Here is a 12,700-nt window from a genome sequence, read left to right as displayed (position 1 = left end):
AGGGGAGACCAGTGAACCAGCTAGGTTCTAAAGGAAAGACCTTATTGCACATCTGTTTCCACAGAAACTGTATTTTGAAGGGCATGATTGTTGGGGTCTTTTTGTTCTGTGACTGGTGTCTAATCAAAAGCTACTAAGAAGGTAAAAGTTCTTTTATAGTAATTCAGAAATAGTTCAGTACCATCAAAGAATAGTAATTGAATTGGATGCTATCCCTCAATTCCTTTCTTTTGTTGTTGCTGTTGAATCATCGCTCCTGCTTTGCTTTGCTGAAAACTTGCCACCTTTCACATGGAAGGTCCTCTCCCCTACTAACTCCAGCCTTGTGCCTGTAGGTCAAGTGTTTCCTTATAAGCTGGCAGTTTGCACAAAGGAGAGACAAAGTTTGGACAAAGGAGAGAGCATGACTTAAGGTCCTCCCTGGCATGTGGATTGATGAGGAAACTCCACTGGGGTTCTCATGTGCTCTGGTTAGTTCTGAGTAGCAGCCCAGTCTGGGACTGTGTATGTGCCCTGTGCTGTTTAGTGCAGCTGTGTGAAAAATTGAAACAATGAGACAGAATCTGTGAAAAAATTTACCTTCTTTTACAAAAAATGTATTTTGCATTCCAACTGTTCTGAGTCTTCAGCCTTTATTAATCCTCTTTGTGTGTTTTTAAGTGAATAATCACAAACTCTTAACTATTCACAAAGTCCACTTTGCTATATGGATGCATGAAGTATGGAAGAATTCCTGTTGTGAGCTTTTCTTGAGTCTGGTGACTAGCACTATGGACCTGGCAACATGACTGAATTGCTGGCATCATAATGCCTTGCTGGGCTTTGATGGTGCTTTTGGACGATATTGTAGGTATTGCATTCTGGAGGGAGAGAAGAGAGTGCTCACCTTCTTGTGGTGAGATCTGGAGAAAGTGAGAAGAAACCCGCTAGCAAGCACTGCTGTACCTGCATTTGTAATAAACAGAAACTTGTCCAGTCTTCCTCATCAGATGAGGGAATTCACAAAGAAACTTTCGACAGCACTAGGGCACTGCTGCCAGAGGACAGAATTTTGTACCAGATACATTGAACAGACTGAAATTACATGCAATTAATGACAGTATAAGCTGGCCTTGTGCTAGAGGGCCATATGTTCACTTGTGTAGACACGGTGAAGACAGACAGCATCTGCAGTGATTACGGGTCAGCCTCAGAGCTGCTTACTCACTGCAAAGCACTTGATGAGAAAGGCAGTGCCAGTGCCAACCACCTGCAGTAGCACTGATGCTGCTACTGATACATTAACTGATATAGCAGTATATGAGTATTCACGGTTCATTGCTGCCTACCTGCAGTGCTTTGTCACTGTGTGGTAGGGTCCTCAGCATGTTGACTGGTTAGGAGCAGGTGCCTCATCTGTAGGAGGACTAAGTTGTCATACAAGTGCTTGAATACTCAGAGCAGCCTGTAAATGCAACACTAGCATGGCAGGTCTTGAATATGCGAGTGCTTTTCTTTAAAGAGAGAAGAGAAACCGGCATGAGTGGGAAGGGCTCACCCATTCAGAGTTACAGCTGGGAACTTTTCTCTAGCCCATGGTAGTAAAGTATCTTTCAACACCAGGTCCACAAAACCTGAAGATTTATGCCAAAGCTAGCAGAAATGTGTATGTACATGTACCGCTTCTAAGTATAATTCTCTCCAAGGAGGGAGTGTTTGTTTTAAAGGTGGGCAAATAGTAGCTCCGTAGGAAATCACTTCTGGAAATGAGTCTCAGCATTTGAGAAAGTACTGTGAGTGCTTTTTGGGTGTTTGTTTGTTTGTTTTTTTTTTGAACTGCCTGAGAACTTTGGTATCAACGATAGTTCAGGGGGTGAAAAGGAGACTTGAAGGACCAGCACAAAGAAAATAGTTGTGCCGCAATCCATTTCTATAAGATGAATGTTGACTGTTTACCTTTCACCAGAATCGGGTGGTTTCATTGGGGATTGTTCCCTGGGATTGAGTAGGCAGTCTAGGAAACTGCTTGAGCTAGAAGGAAAAAGGCATTTCTTTGTGCTTGAGGTGTTTTGTATTTGCCCTCTGCGATGAAGAATAGGTCAATGGGCTAATTTTAGAAACTATAAGAAGTCCCAACAATTTTTTTCCACTGGCATTTTTGCTATTTCAGACAGCTCTGTCTTTCTAATAGCAGTTTTGCTCTGACTGTACCCTGCAAGAGACTAGCTCCTGGGTGGATGGCTTCCAATGCTCTTCTGCATGAGGGAGAAATATTAGCCAAGAACAAGGCAGAGGCGGGATATTGTTCAGATGCGTGGCCACGTGTATCTTCACTGTCTCCAAACAGGGACACTTAAATGCTGCAAAAGTGAGGATTTGCATTAGGAGACGGGAAGGTTTGTAGTTATTGCAGTGATCTGGAAGCACTTTTGCATCCACCTGTAGACAATGAATGGGCAAGTGGGATCTTCTGATCAATTGCAGAAGAAATTGGAGAGATTTTAGTTATCTCAGTATCTCTGTGGTTTTAGTCCTTAATTATCCTTTTGTGCCATTCTGCTGAAGCACACTTGTTAATCACTGCAGAGTACTTCAGTGTCTTTCAATATATTGGATTCCACTTGGATGCTTTTAAAAGTGTTTGTGCGGCATATGCCTTTATTAAGACTATGAGAAATATCCAGTCTGAAACAAAAGTGCAGTGTCCTGAACTCAACATCCATGTTGTTATCCCATAAATTAGTACGTTCTGTGCTGTTATGTAAATTTATCTCATGTTATGTTGTCAAGTTCTTCTTCTTTAAAATAACACGTGTTAGTTTACTGACTAGTGTTGGTAGGATAGTGTCTTGAGAGCTAATAGAAAATGGGAGGGGGAAAAGACGCTTTTTTTTTTTTTCCTTTCCCCAGTCAGTTCAGGTCTGAGACTTGGCAGCTTTGAACTTAGCATTGTCTCTGAGCCACTCTTATATAAAAGGACTAAGAGAAAGCACAGCTGTTTTGAATTTCTGGATATTAAAAATTGACAATATGACTTTTCAGTAAAGTACCACAGCCTTACGGACTGAATGCAAAATACAAGTGCTCCTTCTGTTGGCAGATGGGAATTTCAATCCCTTAAAATGCAAAATGAAAAATAGAAATATAGATGGTTATGAAGATTCTGAGGGCAGCCTGCAATGAGGGTGAAAGGACAACTACCCCACAGCTGCTGGCAAAAATCGCTGCTGGCAGTGTGTGCACATAAACTAAGAGCATGCTCTCAGCAGCCTGTTGAATAAATGGCAGGGGGGAGAGGGGAAGTTCATCCCTGATACCACGGTTCTACACAATGATCCCCTTTCTGGATGCCGGGGTCACAGCTGCTGTCTGGAGATTATGTACAGAAGCACTCTTCTTCTTGGGAGAGTGATGTTTCCTGGAGGATTAAGCACAGGCTGAAAGCAGGTGGAGCTATTCAGGAGAGAGACAAAGAAAGTAAGCCCATGGCCGTGACAGGCCACAAGGGAGGAAGACCGTGAGCAAGAAGACAATTGATCTTAGTTACTGCTTAGATGGGAGAGTCTCCAGTTTGTGTTCCTGATGTGGTCTAGACAGTGAGGTGAAACCCATCATGGGTTTTTCATGGCCCAACCTGCTTGCAGGACTTAAAATGGTGCTTTCCCATTCATGTTGGCAGTGGATGGAGTCTGACAGAGCTCTGGCACCTCCTCCATCTGAACTGAAGTTATTTCTTTGCTCATCACCTCAGGTCCCCCTTAGCCATTCAGAAATAGCGATCAGTGTGGTAATTTGAATCCCCATGTAAAGGTGCACTTGCACTCCCCATCTTGCTCAGAACACTATGTACATTTTCCTCTGTCAAAAACATGGTGTCACTGTGCTTTCTGAGCCTCCTGCCTTGGTGCTTGCTTCTCCCCTCTTTCTTCTCATCTTTTTCTTTTATTTTTCCCCCATTTTCTCTCGTATCCTGCCATTTCACCTCTTGGATGCACACATTCCTGGGAAAGTACACAGAAAAATACTTCTACCCACATATTGTATGCCAGCACCTCTGTTTTGTGTAGGAAGGTTTTCTATATTTGAAGCCAGGGCCATCTGTCTCGTTTCTAAAAAAAATCCCAAAAAACCCAAACAGGTTTCTTGCAGTTTTCTACACAAAAATGACCACTTTTCTTCTCTGTAACTTTAAAAGGAAAATGCAACCCATTGTATAGTAATAATACTTGAAACTTCTCTCTTATTTAGCAGTTGCTTCTAAAGTTGAGTCTTATTTTACTTACTGGATCAAATTTCTCACAGATCCCCTATGCTGACTACTTCTTTTTGTGGCTTCAGAATCCACTAGTGCTTTTTATAAACTGAAACAAATGGGTACTGCAAATAATGTAGGAAAGTAGAGGTGGAGGCAGAGGAGGCTGACAATGCATGCATTCAAATGATGTGAAAATGCAAGTGGAAAAAAAATGTATATGGCTGTGTTGGTAGAGTTTGTCAGAAAGTGTATCATATAGTGTATAAGGAAATCATAGCTATTTCAAAGGCAAAAGAATGAAGCTTTTTAAAAGGAACAGAATTCCAGGATGCTAATGAGTAAGTATTGGGTACCAGTGTTTAAATGTAATGTCATAGTTGCTAGTTATTGTTCCTGCTGCATGTATTATTTCCTAAATGCAGTAAGAGTCTTAACCATCTCACTTTTAAAACTGCATTTCCATTTGCCTCTGACTACATAAAATCCTCTCTACAAATGAGCAGTGTCATATAAATCAGTAAGAGAGAAAATGCTGTTGCTGCAGTAAATATTTCATGCTTTCCATGTTGCATTTACGTACAAACATAAACAGTAAATGATACGAAAGCTATTGAGAGGAGAAACTTGGTATAAGGTAGAATTCTAACTTGTGCTCCTTACGTCAATCTCTGGTTGATGCTCCTTTGTCAAGGAGGAACTGAAGCTACTTTGACAGATATATGGTTTTTTTTTTTTTTTAATCAGAAGCCCTTAACACAAGGAGTTATGATGACTGCCCACATCTGGTGAATTGAATTAGAATCTAATTAGCATGAAGAGTTTCAGAAACTTTTATAAAGTTTCAAAAATAGTATATGAAAGAAAGAAATAGCTTAGCTAAAAATTCAGAGAACTGTGACTGAAATATTCCTTGGAGATAACTTGAGAGTAGTGTTCTTGCTCCTGAAAGATGTAGCACAGATGAATGATAGCCTGTTTTATTTGTTAATATTTTTTGTTCAGATAATTTGGTATGATTAAGGATATGTATTGTATCTAACTGACCCCTGTAGTTTAGAGTCTATCAGGAAATCTAGACACATACTGTAAAAGATCAATAAAGTGATATTAGTGTTTGTGAAAGCAGTTTTTCTGCCTGGTTTATACATTAAAGAAGATAATACACCTGTCCTACTTCTGTGAAGTGCCTCAGCAAACACAGAAGGGCAGTTTATTTGGTTTATGTACTCTGCTTTCTACCATGTAATGGCATGTTTCCAAGTAAAACCATTCTTTCTTCTCCTACTTACATTCACAACTAATCTGTATAGCAAAGAAAGGTTAAATTCAGGATGAAATGTGGTCCAAAAAAGCAATGGAGTCAAACTCCTTGTATAATGCATACTATAGAGAAAGAGAAATTCTTTCCCCATGTCTCTAAATTTAGAATTTACACCATCACTCAGAGACAAAGGCTTTTTGAAATTAAAATGGTGAGTTATATAGTAGAAATTACAAATATTTTAAGATGGAAATAGCTACTTTTATGTCTTTCCTTTTTTTGCACTTCTGAATTTCTGCTCAGCTTTAGGCATGCAATTTGTTTTTTCCTGTGGGATTGAACAGCACTTATTTGAACGGCATTTTCATAACAGTTCTTCAACTTGTAGGGGTGGAAAGTGACACCCTCTGTGGTTGTAGATATTTTGTGTCCTGATATAAAAAATCTCAAATAATAGTTATCAGGATGGACCAGCATGTCTAACACTACATCACGTGATTCAAATCTGCAGGAAAAAGACACTTGACTTCTGAGAGCATCTCTCATACGTAGTTGCTACATTTTGGATTAATGTGTTGGGTTGGTTTGTTTGGGTTGGGGTTTTTTTTGAGTGCTGCTTTGGTTTGTTTGGGGTGGAGGGGTGGGGTGGTATTTTGTTTGGTTTTGTGTGGGTTTTTTTTAATGTATGAAGGTCTAAACCCTTTCTCTTTGAAATATCGAGAGGGAAGATGAAGTTTTGTCAATGATTATGGTGATGTTACATTGTAGTTGTAGCTCAGGTAAAAAAGGAAAGAGGAGCATGGCTTTTGGGGAGAGAAGGGTTTGTATGTTTTCAAGCATGCAGGCACTTGAGTGTTGCTGGAGTTGTTTTGCTTCAAGGTACATCTCTTTGACAAAGCCCGTCTGTAGCAGGACATAGAGTGTTCCTCTCCAGTTTGGGATCAGCTTATGCAGCATGTCTGGGACCATGAAGGATCTCTGTGGGAAACTTCAGTGCTGTGAATGATGGGATCCATCCAGACACTGCGCTCCAACTGGGATGCAGTAGTAGGATACAGAAGATGAAATGTGGAGTGTCACTTCCTTCTCCTCTCACCCTGCTCTGTGCCTACTTGCATTGCCTTCTTGATCATCATATGGCTGGCAGCCCAGTTCTGGTATTTGGTGCTCCCAGCTCCAGTATTTAGTGCTCCCAGCTCTTCAGCCTTGACTCAAAAGGAGTTTTCTGTTTTATGGGGCCATCTTCTTCTGTCCCAGGGCAGCCTTAAGAACCCAGGATACTTTTTTCTTTATCATCTGTGAGTGTGCCTGAGTGTTGAGCCTTTGTGTTAAAAGCAGAAGTTTTAGACTAGCAAATTTCCCACCATGTCCTGAGAAGACCGAAAATCACCTCTCTTGATACCTTCAGCCAGATTCACCAAGTCAGGGTAATGTTTAGAGAGCAGTCAGCTTAGTAATAATGATCCAGGAAGTCAGTTTTGTTAGACTGAGTTAAAGGGACAGGAAAAGGAGATGAGGAACTTGTCCTGCTTCATAGCAAATTAATCTCAGTTTGAGTGCCTTTTTTTTTTTCTCATGAAATTAATATAGAAGGCCAGAAACTATTTCTGTCTGCATAAACAAGCATAGTATGTCCTGAGTGTTTTCTGTGGCTTTCTCTTTTCACTGAAACCTGAAACGTAAAGCATATTGTGAGATACTTGTATGTTATTCACTTTCACAGAAGAAAATAGCAGTGGGTGGAATACTGAGAAAGTTAATAGCACTTACTCAGTGTGGAGGTGAGAAGATAGTTTTGTTTCAAGAAGATAGTGACTCATGATGCTGAAATGAATGTAAGGAGGATAGTTTATTTTAGCTTAGATATCATATGTACCTGTTGAGGTCTAAGAAGCAGCGAGTGAACCTTTGGTAAGAACACCGTCAGGGTTCAATACCCTGCCGTGATCCGAGTTGTAAAAGCCTGTCTCAGCACATGAGAACACAGAGCGCTCTTTCTGGAGGTTTTTGAAAGGAAGAGTGGTGCCATTGTTGGTAGGGTGCTGCCCTGTGCCAGAACGCCATAGCGGATGGCAGCATGTGCTGTGTATTCATCATTGGTCTGAATCCAGTGAATCTGAAGAACAACTGGAATTTGAGAATATTTCCTTGATTGGTGAGATACTGTGGTCAGGTCCTTTCGGGGTGTTGGCAACATGAAAGGCACTGCTTTGCCCTGCTCTGACTTCTTCAACTTTCTTCTCCACAACCCACCTACCTGGGAGAGAAATTCCACAGCTGAGACTTAGTATCTCCTAATCAGTGGAGGGCTTTTTTTTGCCTCAGCCTTCTCTTCATCTAAATTCAAAGTTATGAAACTGTTTTACCTGCAGTTTCTTTTGATAGATTCCATCCCCAAGAAAACTAAAATCTCATTGCTGAGTTTACTGGACTTTTTTAGTGGGTATTTCTCTTACCACCTGTGGTGGGTTGAATGTGGCTGGACACCAGGTGCCCACCAAAGCCTATTATGAAAGGCTTTTGGGTCAAAAGAAGGATAGGGAGATCACTCACCATTACTGTTATGGGCAAAACAGACTCAGGCAAAATGAATTTAAATTATTACCAATCAAATCAGAGTAGGGTAAAGAGAAATAAAAATTAAATCTTAAAACACCTTTTCCTCACCTCTAAATTCTCAACCTCCTTCCCACACAGCAGCACAGGGGATGAAGAATGGAGGTTGTGGTCACTTCACATGTTTCTGTTGCTCCTTTCTCTTCAGGGGTAAGACTCCTCGCACTCTTCCCCTGCTCCAGCATGGGGTCCTTCCTACAAGAGACAGTTCTTCATAAACTTCTCCAGCATGATTCCTTCCTACAGGCAGCAGTTCTTCACAGACTGCTCCAGTGTGGGTCCTTTTCACAGGATGCAGACATTCAGGACCTGCACTAGCATTGGTCACCCACAGGGTCATAAGTCCTGCCAGCAAACCTGCTCCACTGTGGGGTTTTCCCTCCGTGGGTCCACAGGTTCCGTGAGGAGCATGCTCCAGCGTGGGCGTCTCACTGACTCATGATGTTCTTCAAGTCTCCACCTTCTCCAGCATGGGGTCCTCCACAGCCACTGCAGGTGGTTGTCTGCTCCACTGTGGGCTTCCGTGGGCTTTGGGGCAACAGCCTGCCTCACCATGGTCTTAACCATGGCCTGCAGGGGAATCTGTGCTCCAGTCTCTGGACCACCTTGTTCCACTCCTTCTCCACTGACCTTGGGGTCTACAGAGTTGTTTCTCTCATATATTCTTGCTCCAGCTGCTGCTGTACAGCAGTTTCTCCTGCAGCCCTTTTTCTTCAGAGCTGCTTCTTCTCTTCCTCCTCTTCTTCTTAAATACGTTATGAGAGGCACTACCACTGTTGCTTATGGGCTCAGCCTTGGCTAGTGGCAGGTCTGTCTTGGAGCTGTCTGGCACTGGCTCTGTCAGACATGGAGGAAGCTTCTAGCAGCTTCTCACAGAAGCCATCTCTCTACCTAACCTTGACACACAAACTCAGTACACCATGTCTTTACAATCTGTAAGAGCTGTGGTGGTGCAAGTACTTCCATTTGTAAATGGAGCTGAAATCTGGTTTATTTCATTTTCTGTGCCAAGCAGTCATGGCAGTTGATTGAATAGCACTTCCAAAGGACTTCTCCCAGAAGGAGTGGTTAGCAAGTGAGGTTCTGCTCACCCTAGTATGATAAAACCAGTCTTCATTTTGATCTTTAATTCCTCTGTGTCCTGACTAGACTGCTTTTATTACTCTTACCCAACTGTTAATGACTAACTAAACACGTCTAAAAAGCATCTTAAGTCCTTCCTCCTTTTGTTTTAATGTGCGACCTTTCTGTGGTAACCTATGGAGGATGTCTTTTCCTTTGTTGTGGTACCAAGTTGCGAAGTGCCTCAAAGCATGGGCATGTCCAGCCTTTAAAGACAATTCAGCAGTGGCAGTAGAGAAATACAGCCACAGTACTCTACAGCCAATTTTCTTCAGCCTGCTTTGGTCAGAAAGTTGTTATCCAGTCATGCCTGGCCCCAAGTACAGCAAATACATTGTTAAAGTCAAGGCGTGGCTATTGGAGATTATGAAGAACTTTTCTGGGAGGGAAAATTGTCTCCTTCATGGCTGACCTGGTGCATCAGAGTGTGAGTTATTAGCAGACAGACCCTTGGGTTATAGGCAGTTAATGCTACAGAGCATGTTTTGGTGAGAAGGATGTGAAAACATCCTCCAGAGGGAAGAGTATGCCTACAGTTAGACCTCGGTTGTTGCTGTGCAGTTGCTATGTGGCCATCATGCTGTTGCAGCACCAGAAACTATTTGGTTCTGGTGGAAATCAGTAAGTGAAATGCCTCTCCTGGCAGGTAATGCAGATCTGCAAAAATCACTGGATTGACAGTCTGCATAGGCTGCTTGGCACATGTTAGGGTTAAAGTGTTGAGAGTGAAGTGCTTGTACACAGTAGAAACTGGTGGATATCTTGAGCATTGCTGCTGAAGAAATCGGGGAGTGGAGATGGATTCCAATTCTCAGAAAAATTTCCTAAAATGGAACAGAAGAGCCTGAACAAAGCAGACATTTTTCTTACATGAATCTTTCTACAAACTACATCTCAGGCTTTTTTTTTTTTTTTTTTTTTTTTTTTGAACAGTTTTTATATCTCCCTCACTTGGAAGCTGCCTACCTAGGATCTCATTGACATTCTGTTTTTCTGCTGTAATCTCTTGTTGTTAAGGAGTGTGATTTTTCATTCTTAGCTGTACCATATACAGAAGATTACATAAATACCTTGGAAATCTTGATAGGGAGGAGAAGAAGAAGAAACATGCCCAAACACCAAACCTTTACTCTGAGAAATGTCTTCCTCTCAGAGAAAATTCTAACATAGGCAGAACGGCAGGCATGCCTCTTCACTGACAAGGCCATGAAGACCAACACACTGAGCTGAGGTAGATTTGTTCTCCTAGAAGTTGTTGCTAGAAGGTACTTTGATACGGGAATCGTTTTTCCTCCTCTTCTCCCTGTACTGATCTCCTATCATTTTCATCTCCATCCTCCTTCCTGCTTTTGCCTGGTATATAGCTATTCACTTTCTAATTTGAGACCATTTCATAAAGGTTTTACTTCTGAGGTTCATCTCTCCTGTTCATAAGCCTCAAGGTAAACCAAAGGATAATCCCAGAAGAGGGGAGTGGTTTATTTCTCCTTGCAGCACAGTGGTTTAGTTTTGAATTGAAAACTATTTTCAGCAATGTAGCCCTCATACAGGGCGAATATTGAGCTATGGGTACAGGACCCTTTCTGTTGAGCTATTATGGATGTGTTTTAGTTCCCAAATTCTCAATTGCATGGTTCATGCAAGTGCTGGGGGAAGACAGACAAGTTAACAGGAAGGTGGACCCAGAGCCTTCAGTTTAGTGTAAATGCTTCATGGACATCATGTTGCTCTTTGCCACAGCAAATGAGTGGTGCTTTTTTTTTTTCTTCCCTTTTAAACTCTGAGATGTATCAAATAATATAATTTACTAAAAAGATTTTATCAGTCGTACTTCCTGCCTTTCAGAAAGAGTGAAAATTTGTTAAATAGGCTTGCAACTTGGAAGGGGCGGGGAGGGGGGATCAAACTTGAAACAGCGCTGCTAAAAACAGCCTGGGCTGCTTTTGTTTGGACTTTCAAAACACAGCAGCTTAATGCCTCCTTTGTACGCAGGGGGAAATATGCTAATTTGAAGCACATTTCCCATCAGAAGCCCTTTCAGTCCTGTCATCATTGAGATATGAAGGATGATAAAAGCGAGGAGAAGGAGGAGGCCCATATTATGGGACGCGGCTGCTGGTTATTGTGTGTGGGGAGCCGGCTGAATAGGGCTGACGAGCCTGGTCACCCGTGAAGCCCCATGGCCCCAGAGCTGCAGGAGTTCCCATGGGCGCCAGTTGCCCGCAGCCCCACTGAGACTTAGTGCCACAAGGGCAGGGGTCCTTGGGGGCGCTCCCCATGTCAGCCACCCCACCGCCAACCAGGACAGGAGAGGAGGGGCTGCCATCAAGATTTCCAAGCACTGGCAACTGTCACCCATCCCACAGCCCTGTAACCCAGTACATCTTTTTGGGTAATGTGGACATCTACTTTCGTTCACTGAAATAACTGATTTTTCCTGACAAGGCCTCTGTTGCTTGCTTTCCAAGTTGCTGATGCTTGCATGGCAGTGGTGTTTGCCCGCTGTGCCATGCTGAGCTCTTTCACTAAAGAGGTGCCTTCAACTCAGTGCTGCAGTTGGGGTGTGTGCTTTTTTCTCCATGGTTGTGAAACAGAAGGGAATATGTGAAATGCTACTTAGTCTGTTACCACTCATTTTTATGATTATATTTTTGGCTGAAATAAGTATATTCAGCAGTGTTTGGTATGTATTAAAAGTATGCTAAGCACTTTTAAAATGCTGAACTATATACAAAAACATAGGGTTTATTTTTTTCCTTCTCTTTCTTAAAGTCAGGAAAAGATATTTAAATGGTGGGTTTTGTCTTAGGACTCTAACTGTCTTGGTCTGGAGCTGGGGAGATGCTTGTTTTATCCATGAGGCCTACACTTTTTCAGTAGGTGCTAGTGTTGGTTTTTCTGGTAAAGAATATGGGATTCAATGAACTCAAGGTTCTGATAATGTTGCTATGGTATCTACTTGGAAATGGTTTGAAATGGCAATGAGAATTTAGTTGTAGTTGTTTGGCTCTATAAACCTGCTGTGTACTAATGGCAAATTAAACTAAGAAAATGGGCTTTTGATTGCATTTGGAATCTGTGATATTCTGTCTGCAGCAGGAACATGTGCTACACTCAAACACAGAATTAATTTAAATATTTCTGAGGACCATAGCTGAAAGTAAGTGTTTGGAAGTACTTTTAAAGCTGTTGGTCAGTCTTGAGTTTCTTCCCAGTACTAATAAACTTTTGAACAGGCAAATCAGATGGGTTGATTTTTGTCTGGGCATGAGAAGCTATGATATTTTTCAGCAACCTGTAAGCAAGTCTCTGATCTGCAATGAGAGGAGCTCTATCCCATGTTGACCTACATGCCTTTGGTCACTTCCAGGATGGTGAGCACATGGCTGACACAGTACAGTTTTTGTGTTACAGAGATACAATTCTTCTTACAAACCAAAGAAGGAAGCTTGACAGTGGCTTGAATA

Source organism: Indicator indicator, chromosome 1 (assembly GCF_027791375.1).
Source record: "Indicator indicator isolate 239-I01 chromosome 1, UM_Iind_1.1, whole genome shotgun sequence".
Lineage (NCBI taxonomy): Eukaryota > Metazoa > Chordata > Aves > Piciformes > Indicatoridae > Indicator > Indicator indicator.
Note: the sequence above shows the minus strand (reverse complement) of the source record.